This window comes from Leptodactylus fuscus, unplaced genomic scaffold (assembly GCF_031893055.1).
Source record: "Leptodactylus fuscus isolate aLepFus1 unplaced genomic scaffold, aLepFus1.hap2 HAP2_SCAFFOLD_99, whole genome shotgun sequence".
Taxonomy (NCBI): domain Eukaryota; kingdom Metazoa; phylum Chordata; class Amphibia; order Anura; family Leptodactylidae; genus Leptodactylus; species Leptodactylus fuscus.
The window spans coordinates 272,501-286,951 of NW_027441045.1; the positions used below are offsets into that span (position 1 = coordinate 272,501).

The 14,451-nt window shown below is 52.2% G+C and overlaps 8 non-coding genes and 9 pseudogenes across 8 annotated transcripts; all 17 read right to left on the bottom strand.

Moving 5' to 3' along the window:
- Positions 1-688: 688 nt before the first annotated feature.
- Positions 689-797, bottom strand: LOC142189434 (5S ribosomal RNA; annotated as a pseudogene).
- A 714-nt stretch (positions 798-1,511) lies between these two features.
- Positions 1,512-1,620, bottom strand: LOC142189487 (5S ribosomal RNA; annotated as a pseudogene).
- Positions 1,621-2,334: 714 nt separating this feature from the next.
- Positions 2,335-2,443, bottom strand: LOC142189515 (5S ribosomal RNA; annotated as a pseudogene).
- A 714-nt stretch (positions 2,444-3,157) lies between these two features.
- LOC142189435 (5S ribosomal RNA) lies at positions 3,158-3,266 on the bottom strand (annotated as a pseudogene).
- Positions 3,267-3,980: 714 nt separating this feature from the next.
- On the bottom strand, positions 3,981-4,089 carry LOC142189516 (5S ribosomal RNA; annotated as a pseudogene).
- A 714-nt stretch (positions 4,090-4,803) lies between these two features.
- On the bottom strand, positions 4,804-4,912 carry LOC142189437 (5S ribosomal RNA; annotated as a pseudogene).
- Positions 4,913-5,626: 714 nt separating this feature from the next.
- On the bottom strand, positions 5,627-5,735 carry LOC142189518 (5S ribosomal RNA; annotated as a pseudogene).
- Positions 5,736-6,449: 714 nt separating this feature from the next.
- LOC142189488 (5S ribosomal RNA) lies at positions 6,450-6,558 on the bottom strand (annotated as a pseudogene).
- A 714-nt stretch (positions 6,559-7,272) lies between these two features.
- LOC142189145 (5S ribosomal RNA) lies at positions 7,273-7,391 on the bottom strand. The gene has a single exon (XR_012713337.1). It is a non-coding gene; the product is annotated as a 5S ribosomal RNA (ribosomal RNA).
- A 714-nt stretch (positions 7,392-8,105) lies between these two features.
- LOC142189146 (5S ribosomal RNA) lies at positions 8,106-8,224 on the bottom strand. Its single transcript, XR_012713338.1, has one exon. It is a non-coding gene; the product is annotated as a 5S ribosomal RNA (ribosomal RNA).
- Positions 8,225-8,938: 714 nt separating this feature from the next.
- LOC142189147 (5S ribosomal RNA) lies at positions 8,939-9,057 on the bottom strand. The gene has a single exon (XR_012713339.1). It is a non-coding gene; the product is annotated as a 5S ribosomal RNA (ribosomal RNA).
- Positions 9,058-9,772: 715 nt separating this feature from the next.
- On the bottom strand, positions 9,773-9,891 carry LOC142189398 (5S ribosomal RNA). Its single transcript, XR_012713573.1, has one exon. It is a non-coding gene; the product is annotated as a 5S ribosomal RNA (ribosomal RNA).
- Positions 9,892-10,605: 714 nt separating this feature from the next.
- LOC142189150 (5S ribosomal RNA) lies at positions 10,606-10,724 on the bottom strand. The gene has a single exon (XR_012713340.1). It is a non-coding gene; the product is annotated as a 5S ribosomal RNA (ribosomal RNA).
- Positions 10,725-11,438: 714 nt separating this feature from the next.
- On the bottom strand, positions 11,439-11,537 carry LOC142189531 (5S ribosomal RNA; annotated as a pseudogene).
- Positions 11,538-12,251: 714 nt separating this feature from the next.
- Positions 12,252-12,370, bottom strand: LOC142189151 (5S ribosomal RNA). Its single transcript, XR_012713341.1, has one exon. It is a non-coding gene; the product is annotated as a 5S ribosomal RNA (ribosomal RNA).
- A 714-nt stretch (positions 12,371-13,084) lies between these two features.
- On the bottom strand, positions 13,085-13,203 carry LOC142189324 (5S ribosomal RNA). The gene has a single exon (XR_012713503.1). It is a non-coding gene; the product is annotated as a 5S ribosomal RNA (ribosomal RNA).
- A 715-nt stretch (positions 13,204-13,918) lies between these two features.
- LOC142189382 (5S ribosomal RNA) lies at positions 13,919-14,037 on the bottom strand. The gene has a single exon (XR_012713557.1). It is a non-coding gene; the product is annotated as a 5S ribosomal RNA (ribosomal RNA).
- Between the last annotated feature and the right edge of the window lie 414 nt (positions 14,038-14,451).

The window sequence follows — 14,451 nt, forward strand, 5'->3', positions numbered from 1 at the left end:
TTCTACTTTGCAGCCTGGCTGCTGGCAGCCCTTTGCACTACTTCACGCTAGACCTTTTTCTTCACTTTTTGCCTTCTCTTAAGGGAACTTCATACTCCAACAGGAGCAGTGCAAGAGCTGGGGGCGGCCCTTATACCCACAGGTGTTGTTCAGCAACCAGTCACAGGCCGCAGCCGCCCTCTTTCAAAAGGGCTGGGCGCAAGGTCTGCGCAGGGCTAAGAAACCATCCCGGGGGTGAAAGAAAGAGCAAGCTGGACCAGAGCCCATTGTCCAGGAGTCGGCTAAGGAAGAAGTTGAGATGGTTGCCCGTGCCTGGAAGCGAAGCTGCTTTTCAGTCAGCTTCTCTTTTCTTAGGGCGCGTTGTCTGCAAAGATGTTCAGCCTGTGTTGCCCTGTAAATTGGTCTGCAGGTTACTAGCTATGGCTTCCAGCCCGGCGGGAGGCCCAGATACTATGGAAATGAAGCCTGCTATTATTAAAAGTAAAAAGCCACAACGCTGGTGGCCACCACGCCCGCTGCGGCTGCTAAGAGTGATAGCGGTAAGACTGAGAATACTAGGATTTTGCAAGGCCTAAAGAGTGCAAGAGAGAAAGCGAATGTAAAAGAAGCAAGTGTGCAGTGTAAAAAGTGAATGTAAAAATGGCATAGAGGAGAGTGACCCCTGCTGGTGGAAGTGAGGAAAAGCAAAAGCCTACAGCACCTGGTATTCCCAGGCGGTCTCCCATCCAAGTACTAACCAGGCCCGACCCTGCTTAGCTTCCGAGATCAGGCGTGTTCAGGGTGGTGTGGCCGTAGGCAGAGACAGGCTTCTCACTTACTCCTCTTCTACTTTGCAGCCTGGCTGCTGGCAGCTCTTTGCACTACTTCACGCTAGACCTTTTTCTTCACTTTTTGCCTTCTCTTTAGGGAACTTCATACTCCAACAGGAGCAGTGCAAGAGCTGGGGGCGGCCCTTATACCCACAGGTGTTGTTCAGCAACCAGTCACAGGCCGCAGCCGCCCTCTTTCAAAAGGGCTGGGCGCAAGGTCTGCGCAGGGCTAAGAAACCATCCCGGGGGTGAAAGAAAGAGCAAGCTGGACCAGAGCCCATTGTCCAGGAGTCGGCTAAGGAAGAAGTTGAGATGGTTGCCCGTTCCTGGAAGCGAAGCTGCTTTTCAGTCAGCTTCTCTTTTATTAGGGCGCGTTGTCTGCAAGGATGTTCAGCCTGTGTTGCCCTGTAAATTGGTCTGCAGGTTACTAGCTATGGCTTCCAGCCCGGCGGGAGGCCCAGATACTATGGAAATGAAGCCTGCTATTATTAAAAGTAAAAAGCCACAACGCTGGTGGCCACCACACCCGCTGCGGCTGCTAAGAGTGATAGCGGTAAGACTGAGAATACTAGGATTTTGCAAGGCCTAAAGAGTGCAAGAGAGAAAGCGAATGTAAAAGAAGCAAGTGTGCAGTGTAAAAAGTGAATGTAAAAATGGCATAGAGGAGAGTGACCCCTGCTGGTGGAAGTGAGGAAAAGCAAAAGCCTACAGCACCTGGTATTCCCAGGCGGTCTCCCATCCAAGTACTAACCAGGCCCGACCCTGCTTAGCTTCCGAGATCAGACGTGTTCAGGGTGGTGTGGCCGTAGGCGGAGACAAACTTCTCACTTACTCCTCTTCTACTTTGCAGCCTGGCTGCTGGCAGCTCTTTGCACTACTTCACGCTAGACCTTTTTCTTCACTTTTTGCCTTCTCTTAAGGGAACTTCATACTCCAACAGGAGCAGTGCAAGAGCTGGGGGCGGCCCTTATACCCACAGGTGTTGTTCAGCAACCAGTCACAGGCCGCAGCCGCCCTCTTTCAAAAGGGCTGGGCGCAAGGTCTGCGCAGGGCTAAGAAACCATCCCGGGGGTGAAAGAAAGAGCAAGCTGGACCAGAGCCCATTGTCCAGGAGTCGGCTAAGGAAGAAGTTGAGATGGTTGCCCGTGCCTGGAAGCGAAGCTGCTTTTCAGTCAGCTTCTCTTTTCTTAGGGCACGTTGTCTGCAAAGATGTTCAGCCTGTGTTGCCCTGTAAATTGGTCTGCAGGTTACTAGCTATGGCTTCCAGCCCGGCGGGAGGCCCAGATACTATGGAAATGAAGCCTGCTATTATTAAAAGTAAAAAGCCACAACGCTGGTGGCCACCACGCCCGCTGCGGCTGCTAAGAGTGATAGCGGTAAGACTGAGAATACTAGGATTTTGCAAGGCCTAAAGAGTGCAAGAGAGAAAGCGAATGTAAAAGAAGCAAGTGTGCAGTGTAAAAAGTGAATGTAAAAATGGCATAGAGGAGAGTGACCCCTGCTGGTGGAAGTGAGGAAAAGCAAAAGCCTACAGCACCTGGTATTCCCAGGCGGTCTCACATCCAAGTACTAACCAGGCCCGACCCTGCTTAGCTTCCGAGATCAGGCGTGTTCAGGGTGGTGTGGCCGTAGGCAGAGACAGGCTTCTCACTTACTCCTCTTCTACTTTGCAGCCTGGCTGCTGGCAGCCCTTTGCACTACTTCACGCTAGACCTTTTTCTTCACTTTTTGCCTTCTCTTAAGGGAACTTCATACTCCAACAGGAGCAGTGCAAGAGCTGGGGGCGGCCCTTATACCCACAGGTGTTGTTCAGCAACCAGTCACAGGCCGCAGCCGCCCTCTTTCAAAAGGGCTGGGCGCAAGGTCTGCGCAGGGCTAAGAAACCATCCCGGGGGTGAAAGAAAGAGCAAGCTGGACCAGAGCCCATTGTCCAGTAGTCGGCTAAGGAAGAAGTTGAGATGGTTGCCCGTGCCTGGAAGCGAAGCTGCTTTTCAGTCAGCTTCTCTTTTCTTAGGGCGCGTTGTCTGCAAAGATGTTCAGCCTGTGTTGCCCTGTAAATTGGTCTGCAGGTTACTAGCTATGGCTTCCAGCCCGGCGGGAGGCCCAGATACTATGGAAATGAAGCCTGCTATTATTAAAAGAAAAAAACCACAACGCTGGTGGCCACCACGCCCGCTGCGGCTGCTAAGAGTGATAGCGGTAAGACTGAGAATACTAGGATTTTGCAAGGCCTAAAGAGTGCAAGAGAGAAAGTGAATGTAAAAGAAGCAAGTGTGCAGTGTAAAAAGTGAATGTAAAAATGGCATAGAGGAGAGTGACCCCTGCTGGTGGAAGTGAGGAAAAGCAAAAGCCTACAGCACCTGGTATTCCCAGGCGGTCTCCCATCCAAGTACTAACCAGGCCCGACCCTGCTTAGCTTCCGAGATCAGGCGTGTTCAGGGTGGTGTGGCCGTAGGCAGAGACAGGCTTCTCACTTACTCCTCTTCTACTTTGCAGCCTGGCTGCTGGCAGCCCTTTGCACTACTTCACGCTAGACCTTTTTCTTCACTTTTTGCCTTCTCTTAAGGGAACTTCATACTCCAACAGGAGCAGTGCAAGAGCTGGGGGCGGCCCTTATACCCACAGGTGTTGTTCAGCAACCAGTCACAGGCCGCAGCCGCCCTCTTTCAAAAGGGCTGGGCGCAAGGTCTGCGCAGGGCTAAGAAACCATCCCGGGGGTGAAAGAAAGAGCAAGCTGGACCAGAGCCCATTGTCCAGGAGTTGGCTAAGGAAGAAGTTGAGATGGTTGCCCGTGCCTGGAAGCGAAGCTGCTTTTCAGTCAGCTTCTCTTTTCTTAGGGCGCGTTGTCTGCAAAGATGTTCAGCCTGTGTTGCCCTGTAAATTGGTCTGCAGGTTACTAGCTATGGCTTCCAGCCCGGCGGGAGGCCCAGATACTATGGAAATGAAGCCTGCTATTATTAAAAGTAAAAAGCCACAACGCTGGTGGCCACCACGCCCGCTGCGGCTGCTAAGAGTGATAGCGGTAAGACTGAGAATACTAGGATTTTGCAAGGCCTAAAGAGTGCAAGAGAGAAAGCGAATGTAAAAGAAGCAAGTGTGCAGTGTAAAAAGTGAATGTAAAAATGGCATAGAGGAGAGTGACCCCTGCTGGTGGAAGTGAGGAAAAGCAAAAGCCTACAGCACCTGGTATTCCCAGGCGGTCTCACATCCAAGTACTAACCAGGCCCGACCCTGCTTAGCTTCCGAGATCAGGCGTGTTCAGGGTGGTGTGGCCGTAGGCAGAGACAGGCTTCTCACTTACTCCTCTTCTACTTTGCAGCCTGGCTGCTGGCAGCCCTTTGCACTACTTCACGCTAGACCTTTTTCTTCACTTTTTGCCTTCTCTTAAGGGAACTTCATACTCCAACAGGAGCAGTGCAAGAGCTGGGGGCGGCCCTTATACCCACAGGTGTTGTTCAGCAACCAGTCACAGGCCGCAGCCGCCCTCTTTCAAAAGGGCTGGGCGCAAGGTCTGCGCAGGGCTAAGAAACCATCCCGGGGGTGAAAGAAAGAGCAAGCTGGACCAGAGCCCATTGTCCAGTAGTCGGCTAAGGAAGAAGTTGAGATGGTTGCCCGTGCCTGGAAGCGAAGCTGCTTTTCAGTCAGCTTCTCTTTTCTTAGGGCGCGTTGTCTGCAAAGATGTTCAGCCTGTGTTGCCCTGTAAATTGGTCTGCAGGTTACTAGCTATGGCTTCCAGCCCGGCGGGAGGCCCAGATACTATGGAAATGAAGCCTGCTATTATTAAAAGAAAAAAGCCACAACGCTGGTGGCCACCACGCCCGCTGCGGCTGCTAAGAGTGATAGCGGTAAGACTGAGAATACTAGGATTTTGCAAGGCCTAAAGAGTGCAAGAGAGAAAGTGAATGTAAAAGAAGCAAGTGTGCAGTGTAAAAAGTGAATGTAAAAATGGCATAGAGGAGAGTGACCCCTGCTGGTGGAAGTGAGGAAAAGCAAAAGCCTACAGCACCTGGTATTCCCAGGCGGTCTCCCATCCAAGTACTAACCAGGCCCGACCCTGCTTAGCTTCCGAGATCAGGCGTGTTCAGGGTGGTGTGGCCGTAGGCAGAGACAGGCTTCTCACTTACTCCTCTTCTACTTTGCAGCCTGGCTGCTGGCAGCCCTTTGCACTACTTCACGCTAGACCTTTTTCTTCACTTTTTGCCTTCTCTTAAGGGAACTTCATACTCCAACAGGAGCAGTGCAAGAGCTGGGGGCGGCCCTTATACCCACAGGTGTTGTTCAGCAACCAGTCACAGGCCGCAGCCGCCCTCTTTCAAAAGGGCTGGGCGCAAGGTCTGCGCAGGGCTAAGAAACCATCCCGGGGGTGAAAGAAAGAGCAAGCTGGACCAGAGCCCATTGTCCAGGAGTTGGCTAAGGAAGAAGTTGAGATGGTTGCCCGTGCCTGGAAGCGAAGCTGCTTTTCAGTCAGCTTCTCTTTTCTTAGGGCGCGTTGTCTGCAAAGATGTTCAGCCTGTGTTGCCCTGTAAATTGGTCTGCAGGTTACTAGCTATGGCTTCCAGCCCGGCGGGAGGCCCAGATACTATGGAAATGAAGCCTGCTATTATTAAAAGTAAAAAGCCACAACGCTGGTGGCCACCACGCCCGCTGCGGCTGCTAAGAGTGATAGCGGTAAGACTGAGAATACTAGGATTTTGCAAGGCCTAAAGAGTGCAAGAGAGAAAGCGAATGTAAAAGAAGCAAGTGTGCAGTGTAAAAAGTGAATGTAAAAATGGCATAGAGGAGAGTGACCCCTGCTGGTGGAAGTGAGGAAAAGCAAAAGCCTACAGCACCTGGTATTCCCAGGCGGTCTCACATCCAAGTACTAACCAGGCCCGACCCTGCTTAGCTTCCGAGATCAGGCGTGTTCAGGGTGGTGTGGCCGTAGGCAGAGACAGGCTTCTCACTTACTCCTCTTCTACTTGGCAGCCTGGCTGCTGGCAGCCCTTTGCACTACTTCACGCTAGACCTTTTTCTTCACTTTTTGCCTTCTCTTAAGGGAACTTCATACTCCAACAGGAGCAGTGCAAGAGCTGGGGGCGGCCCTTATACCCACAGGTGTTGTTCAGCAACCAGTCACAGGCCGCAGCCGCCCTCTTTCAAAAGGGCTGGGCGCAAGGTCTGCGCAGGGCTAAGAAACCATCCCGGGGGTGAAAGAAAGAGCAAGCTGGACCAGAGCCCATTGTCCAGTAGTCGGCTAAGGAAGAAGTTGAGATGGTTGCCCGTGCCTGGAAGCGAAGCTGCTTTTCAGTCAGCTTCTCTTTTCTTAGGGCGCGTTGTCTGCAAAGATGTTCAGCCTGTGTTGCCCTGTAAATTGGTCTGCAGGTTACTAGCTATGGCTTCCAGCCCGGCGGGAGGCCCAGATACTATGGAAATGAAGCCTGCTATTATTAAAAGAAAAAAGCCACAACGCTGGTGGCCACCACGCCCGCTGCGGCTGCTAAGAGTGATAGCGGTAAGACTGAGAATACTAGGATTTTGCAAGGCCTAAAGAGTGCAAGAGAGAAAGCGAATGTAAAAGAAGCAAGTGTGCAGTGTAAAAAGTGAATGTAAAAATGGCATAGAGGAGAGTGACCCCTGCTGGTGGAAGTGAGGAAAAGCAAAAGCCTACAGCACCTGGTATTCCCAGGCGGTCTCCCATCCAAGTACTAACCAGGCCCGACCCTGCTTAGCTTCCGAGATCAGACGTGTTCAGGGTGGTGTGGCCGTAGGCAGAGACAGGCTTCTCACTTACTCCTCTTCTACTTTGCAGCCTGGCTGCTGGCAGCCCTTTGCACTACTTCACGCTAGACCTTTTTCTTCACTTTTTGCCTTCTCTTAAGGGAACTTCATACTCCAACAGGAGCAGTGCAAGAGCTGGGGGCGGCCCTTATACCCACAGGTGTTGTTCAGCAACCAGTCACAGGCCGCAGCCGCCCTCTTTCAAAAGGGCTGGGCGCAAGGTCTGCGCAGGGCTAAGAAACCATCCTGGGGGTGAAAGAAAGAGCAAGCTGGACCAGAGCCCATTGTCCAGGAGTCGGCTAAGGAAGAAGTTGAGATGGTTGCCCGTGCCTGGAAGCGAAGCTGCTTTTCAGTCAGCTTCTCTTTTCTTAGGGCGCGTTGTCTGCAAAGATGTTCAGCCTGTGTTGCCCTGTAAATTGGTCTGCAGGTTACTAGCTATGGCTTCCAGCCCGGTGGGAGGCCCAGATACTATGGAAATGAAGCCTGCTATTATTAAAAGTAAAAAGCCACAACGCTGGTGGCCACCACGCCCGCTGCGGCTGCTAAGAGTGATAGCGGTAAGACTGAGAATACTAGGATTTTGCAAGGCCTAAAGAGTGCAAGAGAGAAAGCGAATGTAAAAGAAGCAAGTGTGCAGTGTAAAAAGTGAATGTAAAAATGGCATAGAGGAGAGTGACCCCTGCTGGTGGAAGTGAGGAAAAGCAAAAGCCTACAGCACCTGGTATTCCCAGGCGGTCTCCCATCCAAGTACTAACCAGGCCCGACCCTGCTTAGCTTCCGAGATCAGACGAGATCGGGCGTGTTCAGGGTGGTGTGGCCGTAGGCAGAGACAGGCTTCTCACTTACTCCTCTTCTACTTTGCAGCCTGGCTGCTGGCAGCTCTTTGCACTACTTCACGCTAGACCTTTTTCTTCACTTTTTGCCTTCTCTTAAGGGAACTTCATACTCCAACAGGAGCAGTGCAAGAGCTGGGGGCGGCCCTTATACCCACAGGTGTTGTTCAGCAACCAGTCACAGGCCGCAGCCGCCCTCTTTCAAAAGGGCTGGGCGCAAGGTCTGCGCAGGGCTAAGAAACCATCCCGGGGGTGAAAGAAAGAGCAAGCTGGACCAGAGCCCATTGTCCAGGAGTCGGCTAAGGAAGAAGTTGAGATGGTTGCCCGTGCCTGGAAGCGAAGCTGCTTTTCAGTCAGCTTCTCTTTTCTTAGGGCACGTTGTCTTCAAAGATGTTCAGCCTGTGTTGCCCTGTAAATTGGTCTGCAGGTTACTAGCTATGGCTTCCAGCCCGGCGGGAGGCCCAGATACTATGGAAATGAAGCCTGCTATTATTAAAAGTAAAAAGCCACAACGCTGGTGGCCACCACGCCCGCTGCGGCTGCTAAGAGTGATAGCGGTAAGACTGAGAATACTAGGATTTTGCAAGGCCTAAAGAGTGCAAGAGAGAAAGCGAATGTAAAAGAAGCAAGTGTGCAGTGTAAAAAGTGAATGTAAAAATGGCATAGAGGAGAGTGACCCCTGCTGGTGGAAGTGAGGAAAAGCAAAAGCCTACAGCACCTGGTATTCCCAGGCGGTCTCCCATCCAAGTACTAACCAGGCCCGACCCTGCTTAGCTTCCGAGATCAGACGAGATCGGGCGTGTTCAGGGTGGTGTGGCCGTAGGCAGAGACAGGCTTCTCACTTACTCCTCTTCTACTTTGCAGCCTGGCTGCTGGCAGCCCTTTGCACTACTTCACGCTAGACCTTTTTCTTCACTTTTTGCCTTCTCTTAAGGGAACTTCATACTCCAACAGGAGCAGTGCAAGAGCTGGGGGCGGCCCTTATACCCACAGGTGTTGTTCAGCAACCAGTCACAGGCCGCAGCCGCCCTCTTTCAAAAGGGCTGGGCGCAAGGTCTGCGCAGGGCTAAGAAACCATCCCGGGGGTGAAAGAAAGAGCAAGCTGGACCAGAGCCCATTGTCCAGGAGTCGGCTAAGGAAGAAGTTGAGATGGTTGCCCGTGCCTGGAAGCGAAGCTGCTTTTCAGTCAGCTTCTCTTTTCTTAGGGCACGTTGTCTGCAAAGATGTTCAGCCTGTGTTGCCCTGTAAATTGGTCTGCAGGTTACTAGCTATGGCTTCCAGCCCGGCGGGAGGCCCAGATACTATGGAAATGAAGCCTGCTATTATTAAAAGTAAAAAGCCACAACGCTGGTGGCCACCACGCCCGCTGCGGCTGCTAAGAGTGATAGCGGTAAGACTGAGAATACTAGGATTTTGCAAGGCCTAAAGAGTGCAAGAGAGAAAGCGAATGTAAAAGAAGCAAGTGTGCAGTGTAAAAAGTGAATGTAAAAATGGCATAGAGGAGAGTGACCCCTGCTGGTGGAAGTGAGGAAAAGCAAAAGCCTACAGCACCTGGTATTCCCAGGCGGTCTCCCATCCAAGTACTAACCAGGCCCGACCCTGCTTAGCTTCCGAGATCAGACGAGATCGGGCGTGTTCAGGGTGGTGTGGCCGTAGGCAGAGACAGGCTTCTCACTTACTCCTCTTCTACTTTGCAGCCTGGCTGCTGGCAGCTCTTTGCACTACTTCACGCTAGACCTTCTTCTTCACTTTTTGCCTTCTCTTAAGGGAACTTCATACTCCAACAGGAGCAGTGCAAGAGCTGGGGTGCGGCCCTTATACCCACAGGTGTTGTTCAGCAACCAGTCACAGGCCGCAGCCGCCCTCTTTCAAAAGGGCTGGGCGCAAGGTCTGCGCAGGGCTAAGAAACCATCCCGGGGGTGAAAGAAAGAGCAAGCTGGACCAGAGCCCATTGTCCAGTAGTCGGCTAAGGAAGAAGTTGAGATGGTTGCCCGTGCCTGGAAGCGAAGCTGCTTTTCAGTCAGCTTCTCTTTTCTTAGGGCGCGTTGTCTGCAAAGATGTTCAGCCTGTGTTGCCCTGTAAATTGGTCTGCAGGTTACTAGCTATGGCTTCCAGCCCGGCGGGAGGCCCAGATACTATGGAAATGAAGCCTGCTATTATTAAAAGTAAAAAGCCACAACGCTGGTGGCCACCACGCCCGCTGCGGCTGCTAAGAGTGATAGCGGTAAGACTGAGAATACTAGGATTTTGCAAGGCCTAAAGAGTGCAAGAGAGAAAGCGAATGTAAAAGAAGCAAGTGTGCAGTGTAAAAAGTGAATGTAAAAATGGCATAGAGGAGAGTGACCCCTGCTGGTGGAAGTGAGGAAAAGCAAAAGCCTACAGCACCTGGTATTCCCAGGCGGTCTCCCATCCAAGTACTAACCAGGCCCGACCCTGCTTAGCTTCCGAGATCAGACGAGAAAGGGCGTGTTCAGGGTGGTGTGGCTGTAGGCAGAGACAGGCTTCTCACTTACTCCTCTTCTACTTTGCAGCCTGGCTGCTGGCAGCCCTTTGCACTACTTCACGCTAGACCTTTTTCTTCACTTTTTGCCTTCTCTTAAGGGAACTTCATACTCCAACAGGAGCAGTGCAAGAGCTGGGGGCGGCCCTTATACCCACAGGTGTTGTTCAGCAACCAGTCACAGGCCGCAGCCGCCCTCTTTCAAAAGGGCTGGGCGCAAGGTCTGCGCAGGGCTAAGAAACCATCCCAGGGGTGAAAGAAAGAGCAAGCTGGACCAGAGCCCATTGTCCAGTAGTCGGCTAAGGAAGAAGTTGAGATGGTTGCCCGTGCCTGGAAGCGAAGCTGCTTTTCAGTCAGCTTCTCTTTTCTTAGGGCGCGTTGTCTGCAAAGATGTTCAGCCTGTGTTGCCCTGTAAATTGGTCTGCAGGTTACTAGCTATGGCTTCCAGCCCGGCGGGAGGCCCAGATACTATGGAAATGAAGCCTGCTATTATTAAATGAAAAAAGCCACAACGCTGGTGGCCACCACGCCCGCTGCGGCTGCTAAGAGTGATAGCGGTAAGACTGAGAATACTAGGATTTTGCAAGGCCTAAAGAGTGCAAGAGAGAAAGCGAATGTAAAAGAAGCAAGTGTGCAGTGTAAAAAGTGAATGTAAAAATGGCATAGAGGAGAGTGAGCCCTGCTGGTGGAAGTGAGGAAAAGCAAAAGCCTACAGCACCTGGTATTCCCAGGCGGTCTCCCATCCAAGTACTAACCAGGCCCGACCCTGCTTAGCTTCCGAGATCAGACGAGATCGGGCGTGTTCAGGGTGGTGTGGCCGTAGGCAGAGACAGGTTTCTCACTTACTCCTCTTCTACTTTGCAGCCTGGCTGCTGGCAGCCCTTTGCACTACTTCACGCTAGACCTTTTTCTTCACTTTTTGCCTTCTCTTAAGGGAACTTCATACTCCAACAGGAGCAGTGCAAGAGCCGGGGGCGGCCCTTATACCCACAGGTGTTGTTCAGCAACCAGTCACAGGCCGCAGCCGCCCTCTTTCAAAAGGGCTGGGCGCAAGGTCTGCGCAGGGCTAAGAAACCATCCCGGGGGTGAAAGAAAGAGCAAGCTGGACCAGAGCCCATTGTCCAGGAGTCGGCTAAGGAAGAAGTTGAGATGGTTGCCCGTGCCTGGAAGCGAAGCTGCTTTTCAGTCAGCTTCTCTTTTCTTAGGGCGCGTTGTCTGCAAAGATGTTCAGCCTGTGTTGCCCTGTAAATTGGTCTGCAGGTTACTAGCTATGGCTTCCAGCCCGGCGGGAGGCCCAGATACTATGGAAATGAAGCCTGCTATTATTAAAAGTAAAAAGCCACAACGCTGGTGGCCACCACGCCCGCTGCGGCTGCTAAGAGTGATAGCGGTAAGACTGAGAATACTAGGATTTTGCAAGGCCTAAAGAGTGCAAGAGAGAAAGCGAATGTAAAAGAAGCAAGTGTGCAGTGTAAAAAGTGAATGTAAAAATGGCATAGAGGAGAGTGACCCCTGCTGGTGGAAGTGAGGAAAAGCAAAAGTCTACAGCACCTGGTATTCCCAGGCGGTCTCCCATCCAAGTACTAACCAGGCCCGACCCTGCTTAGCTTCCGAGATCAGGGTGGTGTGGCCGTAGGCAGAGACAGGCTTCTCACTTACTCCTCTTCTACTTTGCAGCCTGGCTGCTGGCAGCTCTTTGCACTACTTCACGCTAGACCTTTTTCTTCACTTTTTGCCTTCTCTTAAGGGAACTTCATACTCCAACAGGAGCAGTGCAAGAGCTGGGGGCGGCCCTTATACCCACAGGTGTTGTTCAGCAACCAGTCACAGGCCGCAGCCGCCCTCTTTCAAAAGGGCTGGGCGCAAGGTCTGCGCAGGGCTAAGAAACCATCCCGGGGGTGAAAGAAAGAGCAAGCTGGACCAGAGCCCATTGTCCAGGAGTCGGCTAAGGAAGAAGTTGAGATGGTTGCCCGTGCCTGGAAGCGAAGCTGCTTTTCAGTCAGCTTCTCTTTTCTTAGGGCGCGTTGTCTGCAAAGATGTTCAGCCTGTGTTGCCCTGTAAATTGGTCTGCAGGTTACTAGCTATGGCTTCCAGCCCGGCGGGAGGCCCAGATACTATGGAAATGAAGCCTGCTATTATTAAAAGTAAAAAGCCACAACGCTGGTGGCCACCACGCCCGCTGCGGCTGCTAAGAGTGATAGCGGTAAGACTGAGAATACTAGGATTTTGCAAGGCCTAAAGAGTGCAAGAGAGAAAGCGAATGTAAAAGAAGCAAGTGTGCAGTGTAAAAAGTGAATGTAAAAATGGCATAGAGGAGAGTGACCCCTGCTGGTGGAAGTGAGGAAAAGCAAAAGCCTACAGCACCTGGTATTCCCAGGCGGTCTCCCATCCAAGTACTAACCAGGCCCGACCCTGCTTAGCTTCCGAGATCAGACGAGATCGGGCGTGTTCAGGGTGGTGTGGCCGTAGGCAGAGACAGGCTTCTCACTTACTCCTCTTCTACTTTGCAGCCTGGCTGCTGGCAGCCCTTTGCACTACTTCACGCTAGACCTTTTTCTTCACTTTTTGCCTTCTCTTAAGGGAACTTCATACTCCAACAGGAGCAGTGCAAGAGCTGGGGGCGGCCCTTATACCCACAGGTGTTGTTCAGCAACCAGTCACAGGCCGCAGCCGCCCTCTTTCAAAAGGGCTGGGCGCAAGGTCTGCGCAGGGCTAAGAAACCATCCCGGGGGTGAAAGAAAGAGCAAGCTGGACCAGAGCCCATTGTCCAGTAGTTGGCTAAGGAAGAAGTTGAGATGGTTGCCCGTGCCTGGAAGCGAAGCTGCTTTTCAGTCAGCTTCTCTTTTCTTAGGGCGCGTTGTCTGCAAAGATGTTCAGCCTGTGTTGCCCTGTAAATTGGTCTGCAGGTTACGAGCTATGGCTTCCAGCCCGGCGGGAGGCCCAGATACTATGGAAATGAAGCCTGCTATTATTAAAAGAAAAAAGCCACAACGCTGGTGGCCACCACGCCCGCTGCGGCTGCTAAGAGTGATAGCGGTAAGACTGAGAATACTAGGATTTTGCAAGGCCTAAAGAGTGCAAGAGAGAAAGCGAATGTAAAAGAAGCAAGTGTGCAGTGTAAAAAGTGAATGTAAAAATGGCATAGAGGAGAGTGACCCCTGCTGGTGGAAGTGAGGAAAAGCAAAAGCCTACAGCACCTGGTATTCCCAGGCGGTCTCCCATCCAAGTACTAACCAGGCCCGACCCTGCTTAGCTTCCGAGATCAGACGAGATCGGGCGTGTTCAGGCTGGTGTGGCCGTAGGCAGAGACAGGCTTCTCACTTACTCCTCTTCTACTTTGCAGCCTGGCTGCTGGCAGCTCTTTGCACTACTTCACGCTAGACCTTCTTCTTCACTTTTTGCCTTCTCTTAAGGGAACTTCATACTCCAACAGGAGCAGTGCAAGAGCTGGGGGGCGGCCCTTATACCCACAGGTGTTGTTCAGCAACCAGTCACAGGCCGCAGCCGCCCTCTTTCAAAAGGGCTGGGCGCAAGGTCTGCGCAGGGCTAAGAAACCATCCCGGGGGTGAAAGAAAGAGCAAGCTGGACCAGAGCCCATTGTCCAGGAGTCGGCTAAGGAAGAAGTTGAGATGGTTGCCCGTGCCTGGAAGCGAAGCTGCTTTTCAGTCAGCTTCTCTTTTCTTAGGGCACGTTGTCTGCAAAGATGTTCAGCCTGTGTTGCCCTGTAAATTGGTCTGCAGGTTACTAGCTATGGCTTCCAGCCCGGCGGGAGGCCCAGATACTATGGAAATGAAGCCTGCTATTATTAAAAGTAAAAAGCCACAACGCTGGTGGCCACCACGCCCGCTGCGGCTGCTAAGAGTGATAGCGGTAAGACTGAGAATACTAGGATTTTGCAAGGCCTAAAGAGTGCAAGAGAGAAAGCGAATGTAAAAGAAGCAAGTGTGCAGTGTAAAAAGTGAATGTAAAAATGGCATAGAGGAGAGTGACCCCTGCTGGTGGAAGTGAGGAAAAGCAAAAGCCTACAGCACCTGGTATTCCCAGGCGGTCTCCCATCCAAGTACTAACCAGGCCCGACCCTGCTTAGCTTCTGAGATCAGACGAGATCGGGCGTGTTCGGGGTGGTGTGGCCGTAGGCAGAGACAGGCTTCTCACTTACTCCTCTTCTACTTTGCAGCCTGGCTGCTGGCAGCCCTTTGCACTACTTCACGCTAGACCTTTTTCTTCACTTTTTGCCTTCTCTTAAGGGAACTTCATACTCCAACAGGAGCAGTGCAAGAGCTGGGGGCGGCCCTTATACCCACAGGTGTTGTTCAGCAACCAGTCACAGGCCGCAGCCGCCCTCTTTCAAAAGGGCTGGGCGCAAGGTCTGCGCAGGGCTAAGAAACCATCCCGGGGGTGAAAGAAAGAGCAAGCTGGACCAGAGCCCATTGTCCAGGAGTCGGCTAAGGAAGAAGTTGAGATGGTTGCCCGTGCCTGGAAGCGAAGCTGCTTTTCAGTCAGCTTCTCTTTTCTTAGGGCGCGTTGTCTGCAAAGATGTTCAGCCTGTGTT